At 36.6% G+C, this 16704-nt stretch overlaps 2 long non-coding RNA genes across 2 annotated transcripts in view; both read left to right on the forward strand.

Moving 5' to 3' along the window:
- The window catches only part of LOC141384472 (uncharacterized), a 44311-nt gene extending 28078 nt beyond the window's left edge, over positions 1 to 16233 (forward strand). The window contains exons 8-12 of the long non-coding RNA XR_012405417.1: positions 1 to 103; positions 2930 to 3013; positions 6294 to 6373; positions 15902 to 15962; positions 16051 to 16233. The exon at positions 1 to 103 is cut by the window's left edge and continues 16 nt beyond it. This is a non-coding gene — a long non-coding RNA (uncharacterized lncRNA). The remainder of the gene's footprint in view (positions 104 to 2929; positions 3014 to 6293; positions 6374 to 15901; positions 15963 to 16050) is intronic.
- LOC103909944 (uncharacterized) lies at positions 9546 to 11489 on the forward strand. Its single transcript, XR_660060.4, has 3 exons — positions 9546 to 9589; positions 10680 to 10768; positions 11379 to 11489. It is a non-coding gene; the product is annotated as an uncharacterized lncRNA (long non-coding RNA).
- Positions 16234 to 16704: the final 471 nt, after the last annotated feature.

The raw sequence follows: 16704 nt of genomic DNA on the forward strand, positions 1-16704 counted from the left end.
ACCCTGTCATCACGATCAACTTCTCTCGGTGTCTCAAGTTCGCCGACATACATGGCGAGCTACTGAGCAAACTGGTAACAGTGGGAAAGCCGTCCATACACAGGTAAGCGGTCAGCTGATAAGTGCGTCATACCGTCCCATAGTATTCTTTTTAAAGACGAAATGCAGTCATAGGTACTTCTGGCTACATAATTTCTCAATCTTCAGAAATGTATATAGGGCTACGTTTTCACAATGAGCCTATGTTGCAACCATTCGAAAATGCTGATTTGCTGTTTAAGCATCTATGAATATCCTACCCAATGGATTGCTTGTTATTACACAGATGACCAAAAGTCTTTGCAGTATATTCTAAGAAGAACGTCCAAGTGATAAAAGTCTGTGTTTGTGACAAATGCAGAAACCATTGTAAAATCATTCTGAGCTGTTTATTTCTTAAATGACTGCAGAGATTGGGATGTCTGTGTGAAGTGTTTCCCCTGGAATACAGAAGATGGCTAATTTTTCACGCATAAAAGAGATTTGAAAGCTTTAGTATGCAGGCTGTGATGAAACACATCAAAACAGCGTTCAGAGCTGACGACACTGATTCAGTGTTTGAACTATAGGCTGACTTTCTTTAGAGCAAGGGGAAAGTCGGACTATTTCAAGATTCTTCTTGCCTGAGGATAAAGCAAATCTTATTCACCTGTGACCTTGTGTCCTTCATCTTTGCATGTGGATAAATTCCATGTAATGGCTACAAGAGACATAATCATACACTCTTAAACCATTTAAGTAGGTAAAATATGGATTTTTTTACTAAATAGCCCAAGTGATAGTCTATATATAGTCTATCTAGACCAAATTTGACTTTTTAAGTAATTAATATATAACTAACATGTTAAGTAAATATTATTTGTAGGCTAATATCTGTTATATTTATTTTAATATTTATTAGGCAGATTTTATATATATATTTGATTACACAATTCATGATTTATTTAATTTTGTAAGCCATGCAGCAGATATTTTTTTGGATCCAAATGATAAAACAACAGATTTTTATTACAGTTATTATACAGCAACTTAACAAAAAATAACCTATGGAGTTAGTTTTAACAACAATCAAATGTGTAATAATACATTAATGTAAATTAATTCCATATAATGCCAAGCAACATGGGTGATGCGGTGGCGCAGTAGGTAGTGCTGTCGCCTCACACCAAGAAGGTCTCTTTTTCGAGCCTCGGCTGGGTCAGTTGGCGTTTCTGTGTGGAGTCTGTGTGGGTTTCCTCCAGGTGCCTCCGTTTCCCCCACAGTCCAAAGACATGCGGTACAGGTGAATTGGCTAGGCTAAATTGGCCTCAGTGTATGTGTGTGAATGAGTGTGTATGGATGTTTCCCAGAAATGGGTTGCAGCTGGAAGGGCACCCGCTGCGTAAAACATATGCCGGAATAGTTGGAGGTTTATTCTGCCTGGTGACCCCACATTTATATAGGGACTGTGCCGAAAAAAAAAATGAATGAATGAATGAATGACAAGCGACATAAGCAAACACTAAAAAAATAAATAGGTCAAATATGCGCAAAATCAACAGATGGGTTAGTTTTTAACTCTGTTTATAGCCCAAATGACAGTCTATATTTAACCCAAATTTGACCTTTTTTCCATTTATGTTTTGTATTATTTCATTAAGTAATTCATATATTACTAAAAAGTATAATGTAAAAATAAATAAATTGAAATAAAATGTAAACATAAAATGCAAATATACAAATATATTTGTAATATTTATTATATATATTACACTAGTATTTGTTTTTTACTGTTTCTGATCACAAAATGTATGGTATATATATATATATATATATATATATATATATATATATTTATATATATATATATATATATATATATATATATATATATATATATATATATATATATATGTGTGTGTGTGTGTGTATGTGTATATATATATATATATTGAGCCATGGATCAGATATTTTTTTAATTTAAAAAATGACAAATAACTGATTTTTAGTTACTACACAGCAACTTAACCTATGGGTCATATACACTCACCGGCCACTTTTTTAAGTACACCTTACTTGTACCGGGTTGGACCCCCTTTTGCCTTCAGAACTGGTCCATAATGACATGAAAGCATCACACAGTTGCTGCACATCCATGACACCAATCTCCCATTTCACCACATCCCAAAGTTCTGTTCTGTTGGATTGAGATCTGATTGACTCATTGTCTTGTTTAAGAAACCAGTCTGAGATGATTCACGCTTTATGACATGTTGCGTTATACTGCTGGAAATAGCCATCAGAAGATGGGTACACTGTGGTCATAAAGGGATGGACATGGTCATCAACAATACTCATGTAGGCTGTGGGATTGACACGATGCTCAATTGGTACTAAGGGGACCAAAGTGTGCCATGAAAATATCCCCCACACTATTACACCACCACCAGCCTGAACCGTTGATAGAAGGCAGGATGGATCCATGCTTTCATATTGTTAATGTCAAATTCTGACCCGACCATCCAAATGTCACAGCAGAAATCCAGCATCTAGACCAGGCAAACTTAATTATTTAGCTATTAGTTAACCCATTAAAAATCTATAGCAATTAAGTTATTTCAACTCAGATTTTGGTTAAATAATGATCAACAGCTGGATTATCTTTGTATTATTATTAAATACATAGCCCAAATCATATTTTACTTAAATCTGACCTATTATTATGTTATTATTATTATCTTTTAGAGTGTATGCTTACATGTCTTGTAGTCAGTTATAGGAAATTCATCCTCTTGAATTTGTTTTTACAGTATCATCATCTTATTTGAATAAAATGATCTTGCTTCAGACTTCAGACAGTTTTTCATATTTTGCTCTCCAGTAAAACCCCTAATTTCACATTTGTCTGTAGAGTTTTGAGAAGATCTTAAATGTCACAAACCGAGCTCTGATATGTCAAGATGAAAGAGCGAGTTCTGAGCAGTTTTTCCTTTGGGTGAGTACAAATTTATCTGATAAATTTTTAAGTGTGTTGGGCTACCTGATACATGAACCGCTGCACGGCACTGCGTCTACTGTTACTCTATAATCAAAATGAACGAACCACTCATGAGAGCCCTGCAACACTTTTTTTGACAGTTCAGTCTTGCCCTTTTGTCTCTTCGTCCAATTTTCACATATTTCTTTGGTTCAAATCAAAGTTTGTGATGTTGTGATTCACCTTGCAGCACCTCGTGGTTTGGTTCATGGCTTTTTACGCTTTTACAAACGCTTGTTTTAAATCCCTTTTGAGTTTGAAAAATATTTTTAAAGAAACAGTGCTGCTGAAAACTCACACTGCACTGTAAGTTTAGCTTCGCATGTGATTTGGGGAGTTTTTAATTTGGCAATACTTTGCAATTGCATAATGGAATTCAGATATTGGGCGGCATGGTGGCTCAGCAGTTAGCACTGTTGCCTCACAGCAAGAAGGTCGCTGGTTTGAGTCCTGGCTGTGCCAGTTGGCCTTTCTGTGTGGACTTTGCATGTTCTCCCCATGTTGGCATTGATTTCTTCCAGGTGCTCCAGTTTCCCCCACTGTTCAAAAACATCCGGTACAGGTGATGTGAATAAACTAAATTGACCATAGTGTATGTGTGTCATTGAGTGTGTATGGATGTTTCCCAGTGATGGATTGCAGTGATGGCTGGAAGGGCATCCACTGGGTAAAACATATGTTGGAGTAGTTGGCGGTTCATTCCGCCGTGTCAACCCCTGATAAATCAGGGACTAAGCCGAAGGAAAATTTATTAATGAATTCAGGTATTCGCTTTGACGTTTGACGAACAAACTAGAACAATGTGACTTTTATTGACCTTTTGGTAGTTTGAAGCAACATTGTCTGGATTGTTCATGTAAATAATGGTGTATATGCAGTACTTTTTCTGCAGTTTTATGTATGTATATAAATAAATATATATATATATATATATATATATATATATATATATTTTTTTTTTTTTTTTTTTTGTCACTGTTTTTCAAACAATGTCAATAAAATACATTTAAATAAATTTAAATTTGCAATGCTTAAAGTTGCTTAAGCAGAATCCAAGGTTCCAAAATACAATTCAAAACATAGACGTATAATACCAGTGAATCTCGAGCTAGACTGTGCATTGGCAGATTTTATTTGCATTGTGATTTATACAGACCAATTTATATAAGGCTACTGCTTATTATATTTACTTCTTATAAAAGTAAGAGATTCCCAGTACTGGGTTGCAGCTGGAAGTGCATCTGCTTTGTAAAACATATGCTGGATAAGTTGGCTGTTCATTCTGCTTTAGCAACCCCTGATTAATAAAGGGACTAAGTGTATGAATGAATAAATGAGTTCACCCAAAAATAAAAAAAATTCTGTCATCATTTACTCTGCCTTTACTTGTTCTGTTGAACACAAAAGAAGATATTTCAAGCTCATTCTTAAAACGTACCCCTATATACATTTCTGGAGAGTACCAAATATGTCCTAGGAGCTTCGTTTTTTGCAGTTTTTGTTTTCACAAATCCCCCAGAGGCTGCTGTGTACACTTATTCAAATCTCAGATTTCTCTCGCGAGTGCCATTTGCTCCTGCTGTTCTCACATAAATCCACCAGAGGCCGCTGTCAACTGACTGACTGACTGACTGACTGACTGACCCACCCTCCTCCTTCCCTCAACCCAACCAATAGTCTTTTCAAAAGCACTGATTGACCCGCCCACCCACTTCCCTTAACCTAACCGACAGTTTTTAAAAGCATTTCAGAAAAAGAAAAGCCCTCATCTGATTTTTACCACGTTTTCAGATTTTACCACATTCTCACCCTGTTATTTATTTGTTTGTTTTATTTTTTGGCTTCTGTTTTTGTCTTACCTGCTTACTGGAATTGTTCTTTACTGGACTCGAATCCCATGGTCAACTCCTCTCTGCATCTCAAGTTCACCAATGTACATGTCAAGCTACCAGACAAACTGGTAACAGTGGGAAATCCATCCACACTGAGGTAAGTGGTCAGCTGGTAAGCGCAAAAAGGAACGGTGTTACACCAACCTACCATTCGCTTTAAGGACGAAATGCAGCCATACGTACATCTGGCTACATGATTTACTATCTCCAGAAATATAGACAGGGGTACGTTTTCAGAATGAGCCTATGTTGAGATATTTTTAAGAAAGTTGGAAACTGGTAACCATTGACTCCCAGTTTATTTGTTTTTCCTACTATAGAAGTCAGTGGTTACTGACTTTAAGATTTCATCAGAGTATCTCCTATTGTATTCAACAAAATAAAGAAACTCACCACTTGAGGGAGAGTAAATAATGAGTCAATTTAGTCAAGAACTTGCCTTAAGCTTTGACTCTGACACCTACTAACTCAATAAAAGTCCCATTGTTGAATTTCTCAGGATCAAATATAAAAACAAAGATATTAACTGCGCATTAGTCGCTAAGAATCGTTCAGTTTTTCTCTGTTCAAGTTTAGCATTGAAATTCAGGGTCAAAGGCGCACTTCTAAATTATTAGTTTGAAAAGTTCCCCTTCCACATTTTTTTATTCCATTAATTTCATTTCAAGAGTTCCCACTTAGATATGCTTGGCACTTATAGAAGGTTTGGCATGCTGTCCCGGGAGAGAACCCTGAGCTCGGAGATATTTGAGCCCAGGGCTCCCGCCCGGTCTAGAAGCATATCAGGAGAACTGAGATCAGGTAGGTCTCGATGGCTCCCCCTTTAGAAGGGGAGAAAAAGGAGGAGATGGGGTGGAAGGGGGGATTCTTCCAAAACGAAGATAGTGCAATAAGGAGAAAGTGATCCATTTATATTAAGCTAGGATCATTCTGATTGGATTATTACTGATTACGGATGAGTGGCCAGCGGTGCACAATCATATCACTTGCTCCTCTCGAAATTAGTTTATGAAACTTCACTTCACGCTACCTGTAGCACTTATCCAATCAAAAGTAACAACAGTTACAACTGAAACTGACCACACAGACAAACACATGAATAAATGACAATGCCAGTGGATATATCAATGTTCAGTCAGAGGTCCAGATCAACTCCAGAGAGCCATTCAGATGAGTATAAAACATGACAGTATTGGCAGGTCCCCAGATAGAGAAGTGCTTAGCTTTCACAAAGCAGGATTCATAATAGTGCTCTATACTTCTATACCAGGCCCATATTGAGCGCTTGTGACACATGAAACTGCCAGTCCATGATGAGAAATAACCACTGTCAGCTTTTATCCCAGCTTCAAAAGATTTAAACCCCAGCGGAGAGATTGGACAGAGCGAGGCTGAAGCGGAGCAGAAGAGATCACGTTTAACGGAGGTGGGTCATTTGCCAAATCGCACTCATTGTTTTATCAATTTCAGATTACACAGATGGCGCTACTACAAAGACGGCAACTATGAGGATGTTTATGTTGTATATTTTAAAGGAATAGATGACCAAGAAATTAACATTTTGTCATCAATTACTCACCCTTAAAACCATTTTGGTTTTTTTTTCAGTTGAACACAAAAGAAGATATTTTGAAGAATGTTGAAAAACAATTTACAATTGACTTCCATAGTGGGCAAAACATGGGAAGTCAATGGTTACAGGTCTACAACATTCTTCAAAATATTGTATTTTGTGTTCAACCAAAAAACAATAAATAAACTCAAATGAAGGATGAGTAAATGGCGACAGGGTTTTATTTTGGGCAAATTATACTTTTAATTTACACAGTTTGTTTGTGCATTTAAGTGAAGTTTATTTATAAACTAATTTAGAGAGGATCACATGCTTATGATTGCTTGCAGCCGGCATTATATAATTTCTGATTCACCAATCAGACGATTCCTAAGCCACTATAAATACCCTAAGTTCCATATAACAGCCATCTTCGTTTTAGAAGAATCTCCCCTTCCACCCCAACTCCTCCTTTCCTAGATGGGTGGCACGGTGGCCCAGTGATTAGCATTGCTGCCTCACAGCAAGAACGTCACTGGTCCTAGTCCCTACCAAGCCAGCAAACATTTCTGATATTACAGGATTTCCCCGTGCTCACGTGGGTTTTCACCGGGTTTCCCGGTTTCCTCCCACCATCCAAAAACATGCAACTTAAGTCAATTGACTAATTCAAATTGGCACCAAAGACATGCTCCTAGTAAGTAGTTATCTCTGAAGAGCAATCACTATCTGTTTATTAGCTACTACAGCAGGGGCGTTCTCAAGATCTACTTGAGCTCAAACTCCCCTCTCGCCTTGCAAATAGGAGGGAGCCCCGGGCTTGAGGATCTTATGAGCTCAGGGCAGTTGATTTGACTTATTGAGTTTTACAGTACTAAGTTGGTTTGAGTTCTCTTCATTTATTGTTTTTTTCTGCACTGTAAAACCCAAAAAGTTAAGGGTAACTCGTTTGAGGAAACTGATTGTAACAAGGCATTTGAGTTAAAAAAAAAAAAAAAACTAATCCAAATGAGTACTGAGAACTTAATCCATTTGAGCGCAATTTGAGCACAGTAAAACCTGATAAATGAAGAGAACTCAAACCAACTGAGTACTGTAAAACCCAACAAGTTAAGGCAACTCAAACCGTTTGAGGAAACCAATTGCAACAAACCATTTGAGTTAAAAAGCTAATCTATATGAGTACTGTGAACTTACTCCATTCCAGTTGAATGAGGTATTTAATTAACTCATTATCTTCAACATTGAGTTCAAAACTCTTTTCAAATGAGTAGAATTAACTTTCAGTCAATTTTGTGTTACTTACAGTCATTTTATTTGATAAAGTTGACTGTTGGATTTTACAGTGTGTGCTCAAATTGCTTCATTTCCTCAAATGGATTAAGTTCACAGTACTCTTTAGGATTGGTTCTTGAACTCAAATGGTTGGTTGCAATTGGTTTCCTCAGACGGTTTGAGTTGCCTTGACTTACTGGGTTTTACAGTTGGTTTGAGTTCTCTTCATTTATCAGGTTTTATTGTGTTAAATTGCTTCGTTTACTCAAATGGATTAAGTTCACTGTACTCGTATGGATTAGTTTTTTAACTTAAATGGTTTGTTGCAATCGGTTGCCTCAAACGGTTTGAGTTACCTTAACTTTTGGGGGTTTACGCAGTGTAGCTAATAATGAGGTCAATAAAGGCCAAGATAGAAATAAGTATCGTTATTCGTACGTACTTTATTTGTACCATTTAAATATACTTAAATATATATAAAATGATACTAATAAACCATATATTCTCTGTGTCCTCATTTTGTCAGCAGAATTACGTTTTGAAAATAACGAAGACTTCAATGATATATTCTAAGGGGAGAAGCTACATTGCACCTCGCAATGTCTGCATAATTAATTTCTAATTGATTTTCATTTTTTCCATCAAGCGTGCAGCAGTGTGTGTCTATATTTTCTCAGGGAAGTTTGTGAATAAGTTCTCTCTCTCTCTCTCTCTCTCTCTCTCTCTCTCTCTCTCTCTCTCTCTCTCTCTTCTCTTCTCTTTTCTGACTGACAATGTCCTTTGCTCACATCATCCCTCATACTCCTTCACTGGGGCTCCACTCTTTCTCTCTCTCTCTCAGCCTGTGTGCATTCAGAATCAGGTGTCTGGTGTGGAACAATAAATATGGCTTTACCCCTGATTAAGAGTTCTCCCATCGGGGCTTTAAGACGGGGAGCCTCATCCCCCCCATGCAATTAAATCAAGTTCTTTTTTTAATGAGGAGTGTGTTTATTAAGTCCATTCAGGGACTCGTCCACAGAGGCTGTTAGCATTGCTCTCTGATTAGGAAGGCTAAGCAGTCTCGAGAGCTGGGAGCGAGAAAAGCGCCGAGTCCTATTTGTTGTTGTTGTTTTGGGGGGCAGAAGTTGTTAATATGGGAGGTATGGCTACACAATCTATTTTCTAGCTGTTAGCAGCTCGGCTATAGTGGCAGATTGACGGGGAGAGAGAGTGAAAGACACTTCAAAAGGGAAGGAGGATCCCAGTCTGGTAAATGAGAAGGCAAACCGTCTGGTTTCGGGGTGTGTGGCTCGCTGATATCACAGGTGTAGTTTCAGAGAGGGAGACACTTTGTTGAGGGGAGACAAAGAAAATGTGGGAGCGAGGAGTCGGGCCAAATAAAGCTTGTGTTCGGCGCAGGCAGAGATTTTAGATATTGTTTATTATGGCAATACTGCCACCTATAGGCTTACTATGACAACATCTAGAGAAGGGATGGGAAAAAGGGTCCTGAGTCGTCATATTTGTTGACCCAGGAATAATATTTTAGTTATCCAATCAGATTTGAGGAACATGTTTAAACTTTATAGTTTATGTCGACTTCAGAGGGGATATTACATCAATGTTGTTGGCCATTCTCAAAAGTAAAGGTACAGCAGCTGTCATTGGTGTGGTACCTATAGGAGAAGGGTAATCCTGCACAACTGGAGTGGCTGCACTCTCAGGACCGCATTTTTAGGACCGCATCTTTAGGACCCTAGTTTTTTGTGACAGCGTTACCTGTCGGATTGGATCATGGATGCGCTAATGGACGACACGGATGACAAGGAAAGTGTAAGTACCGATTTTTCTATTAAGTTTTATTTTAAACTGTTAAAGTATGTGTTTATTTTGTAATGCTGCTGTTTTATACTGTGAGTTTATGCAGAAATGCCAGATTAGCCTGCATGATTTACCCCACTTTTAAGGGTCTGGGACAAAAATGTTACGTGACGATTTTTTTTCCAGAAGAAGAATAAAATATTATAATAATAAATATGGATAATTTTACACAGCCAGAGTGAGAGCTGCTATAACTGTTAATAATTTTCTAGAGTTCGTTTTCTAGTTTGATTATACGTCGTTCGTAACTCGTGACCATGGTTTAATGAAACATTGTTGATTTAATGGCTTGTTGACTTAACGGCTAATGTGCTTAGTGACATGCATTAAACTGAGATGGTAAAAGCACGTTTGATGTAAGAGTTTTAGATTTATCTATATTTTACTGAATTCGTGTTATTCGTTGTATTACATTAGCACATTAAAAATTGTGCTGACTGCCTGTTTGCCCCACAATACTGTATGTGTTATTAGCCTGATGTTTTGTCATCGTTTTACAGTGATGAATGAGATTCTGAAAGTTAGGCTTATTCTGCAGGTCTTAACCATATAGAGTCTCATATCTTTAATTTATATCAGGTATGTTTTACCTGGCGAAAAAGAAGTGATGGCCAATATGATTGGATTGCTTAGGCTCATTGTAGGAGGAAAAGAAAACAAACTACAGGAATATTTTCATTGAGGTTATCTCAAACTGTTGAGTAACACTTTATAACATCTGCATACTATAAATAAATAATTATTAAGCATTTAATAACTAGTTAATTTATTAATATTTTATTTGTTTAGCATTAACTCTACATTTAATAGACATTGATAAGCAGTTTATAAATACAGTTACAAATGCTAGCTGTGTTCTTGAGTTTATAGCATATCTATGATGAAGTGCAGATTATCTGTGGTGTTCATTTTCCAGAGGAATGTCTGGCCAAATAAGTATATAAACTGCATGCTGGGTGCTACTCATTTATGAATCCATGTAAAATGATTTGCTGTTCTGTGGTGGTATTTTAGTTCATATTTAATGATTTTTTTTTCAAAGGCCATCGTACATCCTCTGGGTGTCTTGAGGAGCTGGTCTTTGGATGATGCTGAGCAGGTCTTTCTTTCTGGTAAAGATTATCATTACAGGTCAGAATATGGTTAATTTTGCACAATGCTCAAAGAGCCTTTTTGTTACTGGTATATATGTTAACTCAACAGTGGATTTGCTTTTTTTAGTGTTTGGACTTTCAGCAGTGAATACTAAACCACACTGAACTGAACTGAATTTAATAAATGTTAAGCTGCTTTGACACAATCTACATTGTAAAAGTGCTTTAGAAATAAAGATAAAATTAATTGAAATTGAATTGAATATTCAACACATTTCCATTTTTCTCAGAAAACATATTTATAAAGGTGCTGTTGACTTGAAATTTTCACCAGATGTTGATAACAATTTGTAAAGTAATTAGATTTGTTTTCTATTCATATATATTTTGTTCTTCGGTTTTCAGGTCAATAGCACCTTTAGAAATATGTTTTCTGAGAAAAATGGGAACTTGTTGAATACTTATTTACCCCAGTGTGTATGTATATATATATGTATGTATGTGTGTGTGTGTGTGTGTGTGTGTGTGTGTGTGTGTGTGTGTGTGTGTGTATTTATATGTATGTATTTATGTATGTATATATGTATGTATATGTGTGTATATATATATATATATACTTGAACTTTCTTCTTCACTCTCATTCACAGGAGCTAAAGTCTACAGCCAGTCTGAATGCAGCAACTGAATAAACAGTGGAGTCATTTTTGTGGTTGAATTGCATTAATAAAAATAAAAGTGTGGATATTTATATAAATGTACATTCTTGAATCTTCCTTGCGTCTTGTCTCTCTAAAACCTTTACAACCTGGTTTTAAATTAGTAACTGCAAATGCTGATCCCATTTGATTTCAATTTATTTTCCTTAATACTGAGCTAATTAGTTCAATGTAATGGGGTTCATCAAAATACAGTATTTTTCAAGGAATTTAAGACTTTTAAGGCACTCAACTCTATTTATTAATTTATATTTTAGGTGTAAATTCATTTGTTTCATTTTAAAATTGTTACTTAAAGCAGGCGTTTTACACTTTAACCTCTGTAATAAAAGTGCCTGAAAGTTTCCGCTATATAATCCAATTCGGTAGGTGGCGCAGTTACAAAACGGGTCCTAGAAATGCAGTTTCACTATGTCATCCAATCCGGTAGGTGGCGCTTTCGCAAAAAACTAGGGTCCTAAAAATGCGGTCCTAAACATGCGGTCCTGAGAGTGCAGCTACTCCAGTTGTGCAGGATCATACTATTGACCTATAGACCAATTACCATGTTTGTAAACATTCAGGATGCGCGCGCAACGAGGTGGCAGAAAGCAACCGGGAGCCCTAGCATTCACAGCGAGGAAATGACATCAGATGCGGTGCAGAGTTTGTTGTTGTCTTAGAAATAAGATATATTACTTACATATTATATATATTATTTACAGAATGCTTACAGCATATTATAACAGCTCGTCACCCAGTGACAAGCACAGTGATTCAGCAACCCTGCTAAAAAATCCAGCTTAAACCAGCCTAGGCTGGTTGGCTGGTTTTAGCTGGTCGACCAGGCTGGTTTTAGGGGGGGGTTCCAGGCCATTTCCAGGCTGGTTTCCAGCCATTTCCAGCCTGGTCTTAGCTGGTCAGGCTGGAAAATTACCAACTAAATCCAGCTAAAACCAGCTTGACAAGCCTGGTTTAAGCTGGACATAGCTGGTTTTGGCTGGGCTCCCAGCCTGTCTAGGCTGGTCAAGCTGGTTTTTTGCTGGTCATCTCCCAGCCTGACCAGCTAAGACCAGGCTGGAAATGGCTGGAAACCAGCCTGGAAATGGCCAAAACCCCTCTAAAACCAGCCTGGTCAACCAGCTAAAACCAGCCAACCAGCCTAGGCTGGTTTAAGCTGTTTTTTTCAGTAGGGAAAATTACCGTTAAAGTGAGCGACGTTCATCTGATAGCTCCATTTGCGATAGCACCCTCCCAATGAATATTGGATAAGACGAAGTGACCAAGCATCCAGCCCGAAATATACAATCTCATTGAAGTTAAAGGTCTACAAGTCTTTTGATGCAAACAATTTTGTTCTTTGTGGTCATGTGCAAGAAATAATGCTCTGTGATGACCAGATTCAAGAGCTAAACACAGAGATTCCGCCTAGCCAAAGACAAGGAAACAAGATGGAGCTAACGTTATACAAGGCCTGGGTTATTAATCACCAACACGCAAAACAACTGCATTCTGACAGTGAACTGCACTGATATGACATGAGAACTGTACAGCCCAGCATTTCCCTGCTGAAAAATACAGCTCAAACCAGCCTAGCATGGTTGGCTGGTTTTAGCTGGTTAATCCGACTGGTTTTAGAGGGGTTTTGGTCACTTCCAGGCTGGTTTCCAGCCATTTCCAGCCTGGTTTTAGCTGGAAAGGCTGGGAGATGACCAGCTAAAACCAGCTTGACCAGCCTAGCCAGGCTGGGAGCCCAGCCAAAACCAGCTATGTCCAGCTTAAACCAGAATGGTCAAGCTGGTTTTTAGATGGTTTTAGCTGGTCACTTTCCAGCCTGACCAGCTAAGACCAGCCTGGAAATGGCTGGAAACCAGCCTGGAAGTGGCCAAAACCCCTCTAAAACCAGCCTGGTCGACTAGCTAAAACCAGCCAACCAGCCTAGGCTGGTTTAAGGTGGATTTTTCAGCAGGGTTCTAATTAGCTCCTTACTTCATTCAGCTCCCATTTAGCCAAAGACGTCTGCAGTCGGTAGTAAAGCAGTGTGTGGTGTATGGTAAAAGTTAAGTTTTCTATTTTTGGACTCGAATTCGGCATCCTACCGCACAACACGACATCTTTCCCATTGCAGCCTGTTCTTTTTTTGCAACCTGGGACTCGTGTGACGTCATGTGTGACGTAGGTTGGTAATTGGTCTATTCATTCACTCACTAATTCACTGCTGAAGAATCCAGCTTAAACCAGCCTAGGCTGGTTGGCTGGTTTTAGCTGATTGACCAGCCTGATTTTAGAGGGTTTTGGTCATTTCTGGGCTGGTTTCCAGCCATTTTCAGCTTGGTCTTAGCTGGTCAGGCAGGAAAATGACCATATATTTCATGTCGGTTGCAATATTTGCATATACACAAACTATTAATCAGACAACAATTTTGGTTCAGCCTTAGAAATCTGCAAATAAAACACAGATTTAAGGTTAAGTAATGTTTAGTAAAGCTGAAAAACATACCACATGACTGCATGTAAATCACTTGCATATAATCATCTCAAATGATGAACTTTCTCTAGAAAATAATTATAATTCTAACTCACTCTCTTTACAACCAAACATCCTATTTTCCATCCTCTTAACACAATTCATGTCTAGCTCTCGAACCCTTATCCTTTGTGTAAAGGAACACACACTTAGGGCTTTTCACAACTCTTAATATTCATCTCCAAGTGCGTCTGTTGGATATTTAAAACTTTTCTGAGTGGCGAGAGACGGGGATTATATACCTGTGGCAATTACCTCTTAGATCTAGCCATTGTTCCCCAACTGCACAGTAATTATACAGGTGATTGCCACCAGAGAAAAAGCCATTGTTCAGACTACAAATTCACTACACCGTCGTCATTCACAGCGCTTAGAGTTAGCCATTGACACCAACAGTAATCATCTTGTACATATTCAAACATAATGACCACCCACGCGCTCAAAAAACTCATTCAGTGACACCGTAATCACAAACAGAACAGAACTATTCTTCTTGGTACTGTAGGTCGCTGCGCACAAAGAACGGAGCTGAACTTTGTCCTTTGAGGGTTAGCGAAGAATACAGAGGAGATCAGTATTCAGGCTGAGTTCCTGCCTTGCTTCTATTAAGTGGGAGAGTGGCAGTCTGATTATCCACATTGTTGGCAGTGGTGGGAGCGCACTGTACTGGGCCGTTTTTGCATTAACGTTCTGATCAAATTTTCATAACTCAATTTGGCGGAGGTTTGCATGTTGAGGATTGAGCGTCGGTGGAAAAGCTCTCTGGTGCCTGCCTTTGCCCGTGCCGTGTGCACCTTTTCCATGACATTGACGGTCTCGTGACAATATGATGAGGCTCGCTCAACTCATGCTGCTCCCATTTCATCTACCCTGCACTCTTAAAGGGATGGTTCACCCCCCCAAAAAATTCAAATTCTCTCATTATTTACTGTTCGTGTCAGAATTATAGCCCTCCTTTATTATTTTTAGCCTGATCCTGTATATTTCTGGGGTTTTTTTTCCATTATATATTATTATTTAGCTTTTTCAAAAGTTAACAATACAACACATCAAAACTAAGCAGCTAACAAACTAAAGTAAAACATACACAGTATATAAAACAAATAAGTAAAAATAAATAAATAAAAAGGAAGGAGATACAGTGTGTCAAATCAAATCTGTTTTAATATATTATTATTTCCCCAAAACTTGGGAAGTTGAACTTGTGTTAATTCTCAATCAATAAATTAGGTAATTAACATTTATAATTATTTTATTTTTATTTTATGTTATTTATTTTTATAATTTATTTTATTTTATGCGTGCAATATTTTACCAAACTTATAAAGTTGAACTTGTTTTTATTCCCAATAATAAATAGTTCAATAACATTTATTATTATTTTATTTTATTTTTAATTTAATTTTATTTATTTATTCATTTATTTATTATTTTATTTAATTTTATTTAATTTAATTATATACAATTTTATTTTATTTTATTATTTTATTTTATGTGTGCAATATTTTCTCAAAACTTGGTTTTATTCCAAATTAATAAATTAGCTAATTAACATAAAATTGTATTTTATTTTGCTTTTCATTTTATATTTATTTTATTTTTATTTAATTTTGTTTTATTTGTTTTTATTTATTTTTTTATGTCAGAATTATAGCCCTCCTTAATTATTATTAGCCCTCCTGTATATTTCTGTATTTTTCCCATTATATATTTTTATTTAGCTTTTTCAAAAGTTAACAATACAAAACATCAAAACTAAGCAGCAAACAAACTAAAGTAAAACATACACAGTATTTAAAATAAATAAGTAAAAATAAATAAATAAAAAGGAAGGAGATACAGTCTAAACCAGTGGGGGGAAAAAACTATTGTGTCAAATCAAATCTGTTTTAATGTAATTAAAAAATTAAAAAATATTATTCTAACTTATGCTTTTTCTTTCCTACAGGATGAAGAAGTGTGGATCACATTACATTAGAGTGTCTTGAGGGAGATTTTGCAAAAGAAATGTAAAAAAATATATCAGTTATCTAACAACATTCAGCTGCTCAGCACATAATGGTAGCTCACATCTCTAATTATAGATATGTCATGCAGATCACAAAGATTATAAAAGAGACGCATAGCACAGGTGTTATAAAAGATCTTCCTTCATTCTATTCATGCACTGCCATCATTTCATGACCAATCACCTGTCAGCTATAACATTACTGAGGAAACTTCACGGCAAGAGCATTTCTTCCTGTCAACAAAGGCCTGAAAATCATGCAAATTAATAAAGTAAAACAGACTTTTTAGTATTATTTATTTTTAGTTGTATTCATATCTGAGGGTTTATTTTGGGGGTTGTGCCTTATTTGCAACATCCAAACACTAAATAATTGTTATGATATACAGTATTAACATGTACACTGCAACAGGTTTGTTTGTTTTTTTGTCACTAAACATGATCACACTCTTCACTGTTTCTAGATCTATCACTAAATTTAATTTAATCTTCATATTAGAAAAAAATATATATATAAAATTTATATTGTATTTTACATATTATTTGATATCCATGACAGCAATGATTTAGCATTGTTTTTATTCCCAATAAATAAATTAGTCAATTAACATGTATTATTTTATTTTATTTTATTTTATTTTATTTTATTTTAGGAAAGCATGCGTCCAATATTTTCCCAAAACTTGGGAAGTTGAACTTGTGGTAATTCTCAATCAATAAATTAGTTAATTAACATTTATTAT

The sequence above is a fragment of the Danio rerio genome, chromosome 1 (assembly GCF_049306965.1).
Source record: "Danio rerio strain Tuebingen ecotype United States chromosome 1, GRCz12tu, whole genome shotgun sequence".
NCBI lineage: Eukaryota > Metazoa > Chordata > Actinopteri > Cypriniformes > Danionidae > Danio > Danio rerio.